The sequence below is a fragment of the Gymnodraco acuticeps genome, unplaced genomic scaffold, assembly GCF_902827175.1.
Source record: "Gymnodraco acuticeps unplaced genomic scaffold, fGymAcu1.1, whole genome shotgun sequence".
NCBI lineage: Eukaryota > Metazoa > Chordata > Actinopteri > Perciformes > Bathydraconidae > Gymnodraco > Gymnodraco acuticeps.
The window spans coordinates 20,001-23,680 of NW_022991525.1; positions in this window are offsets into that span (position 1 = coordinate 20,001).

Sequence of the window (3,680 nt, forward strand, 5' to 3'; positions counted from 1 at the left end):
TTTAAAGAGTCCTCTCCAGCTGATGTTCAGGTGTATATCAGTATGTAGTGGCTCTACTTTAAAGAGTCCTCTCCTATTGATGTTCAGGTGTTTATCAGTATGTCGTGTATCTACTTTAAAGAGTCCTCTCCTGCTGATGTTCAGGTGTTTATCAGTATGTCGTGTATCTACTTTAAAGAGTCCTCTCCTGCTGATGTTCAGGTGTATATCAGTATGTAGTGTCTCTACTTTAAAGAGTCCTCTCCTGCTGATGTTCAGGTGTATATCAGTATGTAGTGTCTCTACTTTAAAGAGTCCTCTCCTGCTGATGTTCAGGTGTACATCAGTATCTAGTGTCTCTACTTTAAAGAGTCCTCTCCTGTTGATGTTCAGGTGTACATCAGTATCTAGTGTCTCTACTTTAAAGAGTCCTCTCCTGTTGATGTTCAGGTGTATATCAGTATATAGTGTCTCTACTTTAAAGAGTCCTCTCCTGCTGATGTTCAGGTGTATATCAGTATGTAGTGTCTCTACTTTAAAGAGTCCTCTCCTGCTGATGTTCAGGTGTATATCAGTATGTAGTGTCTCTACTTTAAAGAGTCCTCTCATGCTGATGTTCAGGTGTATATCAGTATGTAGTGTCTGTACTTTAAAGAGTCCTCTCCTGCTGATGTTCAGGTGTATATCAGTATGTAGTGTCTCTACTTTAAAGAGTCCTCTCATGCTGATGTTCAGGTGTATATCAGTATGTAGTGTCTCTACTTTAAAGAGTCCTCTCCTGCTGATGTTCAGGTGTATATCAGTATATAGTGTCTCTACTTTAAAGAGTCTTCTCCTGCTGATGTTCAGGTGTACATCAGTATGTAGTGTCTCTACTTTAAAGAGTCCTCTCCTGCTGATGTTCAGGTGTACATCAGTATCTAGTGTCTCTACTTTAAAGAGTCCTCTCCTGTTGATGTTCAGGTGTATATCAGTATGTAGTGTCTCTACTTTAAAGAGTCCTCTCCTGCTGATGTTCAGGTGTATATCAGTATGTAGTGTCTCTACTTTAAAGAGTCCTCTCCTGCTGATGTTCAGGTGTATATCAGTATGTAGTGTCTCTACTTTAAAGAGTCCTCTCATGCTGATGTTCAGGTGTATATCAGTATGTAGTGTCTGTACTTTAAAGAGTCCTCTCCTGCTGATGTTCAGGTGTATATCAGTATGTAGTGTCTCTACTTTAAAGAGTCCTCTCATGCTGATGTTCAGGTGTATATCAGTATGTAGTGTCTCTACTTTAAAGAGTCCTCTCCTGCTGATGTTCAGGTGTATATCAGTATGTAGTGTCTCTACTTTAAAGAGTCCTCTCCTGCTGATGCTCAGGTGTATATCAGTATGTAGTGTCTCTACTTTAAAGAGTCCTCTCCTGCTGATGTTCAGGTGTATATCAGTATGTAGTGTCTCTACTTTAAAGAGTCCTCTCCTGCTGATGTTCAGGTGTATATCAGTATGTAGTGTATCTACTTTAAAGAGTCCTCTCCTGCTGATGCTCAGGTGTATATCAGTATGTAGTGTCTCTACTTTAAAGAGTCCTCTCCTGCTGATGTTCAGGTGTATATCAGTATGTAGTGTCTCTACATGTCTCCATGCTTTAATGTTCAAAAAGCTCTTTATTTTTCTCATACTGTCTGTGCTGCAGCACCTCTTTTCACCCTCTGTCTGAAACCAGAGCCCAGTCAACTCTGATTGGTTAGCTGGCCGGCTCTGTTGTGATTGGTCAACCGCTTAGAGACGTCCCGCCCCTTAGCCTATTACGTACAATGTGTTGGAGCGTGAGTGTGACATAGTGATGTCACAACTCCCTCTGGACTCTAGAGGATTTTAGCCTTTGCAGACCATTAACATGCACAAAAAGTACAGGAAAGAGAAAACCCAAATACGCATAATAGGGCCTCTTTAAAATGAGCAATACAAATGGCAAAATAAATAAGTTAACCTGTTAAGCCCCATCCCCACGGGGAAAACGCATCATCTGCAGGAAACTGCGTCTGAGGGCTTCTTAATATTTAATAAACTATGAATGTTTCATATCCATGTAACGGGAAGAAACTCAGCTAACTGATGATGTGAACCATTTTTAGCAAAAGACTAACGCTGAGCTTCTGAATTGGCCTTGAGCGAATAAATGCTAACGCCATTAGCACAGAACTCACGGTATAAAACCCTTATTGCTTATCGTAAATGCAAATCCAACCCATCGATTAGCATCGTGAGATTACACATATTCGATAGGTATCTGTATCATAACTCCATGATCAGAACTCGCGACATGAGAAACAAAAACAGACATCACACCACGTAGCATTAGGTAGCCAACACGGCAATATGTCTTACCTTTGTAGTTGTCTGATCAAAAGTTGTCTTCAATTGCATTAAAACGATAAAAACGCTGCTGAAGGTTAATCCATAGGTTAATCCAATGTGTCTGTGTCACTTTGAATGATTTCTGATCATCCATCAGTAATAAAAACTATTTTTCAGTTTTCAGATTTCACTTTGGGCAAACTGCGTGCGCATAGCCCCCACTTCTCAATGGTAACGTTGGTGTGGATGTGGAAATTCCCCTTCGATTCTATTGGCTATAACGGTTCAAAAGAGATCTCAATCATCAAAATCGACCAATGGGTTACAGAGAAACGGCAAAAACGCCCATTTCCACCCAAATCACCTCAGAGGTGGAGTTTTTGTTGCTAAACCTCTCTAAAAAGGTCAAATATCACTTGTTTTGCATCAATCTTGATACAGGGTACTTATCATATGTTGTACTTTGGATTCCTAAAGCTTTTAGTCTACTAACCCATCATCCAAGGGTGGTTTTCACTATAAGTAAAACGTTTTTTTTTTGACGGACACTATGATTTACATGTTTAATATGTTCAATCGGAATTTTATTTAAAATAAAAAACATCTATATTGATTCTGACTTTTGTACATCCAACTCACAGGTTTATCATTACTTTGAGAAAAAAGATTATTAATTTTCCCCTTTTAGAAGTGAGTCATGTATTCTGGGCACGTCATTTTCGAGCCTGAGACCTGAAAAACAGGCTTGGGGTTCAACAGGTTAAATGAACTTGATTTTAAATACGGAGCTTCCTCATGCACAGGAATCAAGCAGAACACCTCAGTGAACTGTTTGTTGTTTTCCTGTACAGATGTTTAGTGAAACCTCTATAAGTCTAACATCTGGTCGAAGAGGAAGGTTGGAGGTTTCTTTTGTTTTAAAACACAGACGTGACACGCTGTTACGTTTAGAGATCTGTTCAGGAGTGAAGGTTACTCTCAGTCTGCAGCAGAATAACCTGTCACAGAGACGTGAACAAGTTAAAAGCCGTAATTACGCAGTAATTTAAGCCGAGTGTGGCAGGTAGCCATGGCGATGATGAGAGCCTTCAGCTTTTTTTTCTTTTTTTTTAACATAGCCGTTTCCTTTCTTTTATCCGACTAATTAGAGCCTATTTTAGCGGACATACTTCTGGAGAGAGAAGATGCAGTGTGTGCAGAAGACTCCCGTGTTCTCTTAATATCTGCTTTATTTCTCCATTTCAAAAGACAATTTCAACATTAGATGATTTTTCTACTCTTATTTTAATATTAAATGTTCTATATATATTGTTAAAATCATTTTTTGTGGCATAAATATGATACGATATACTTCATTG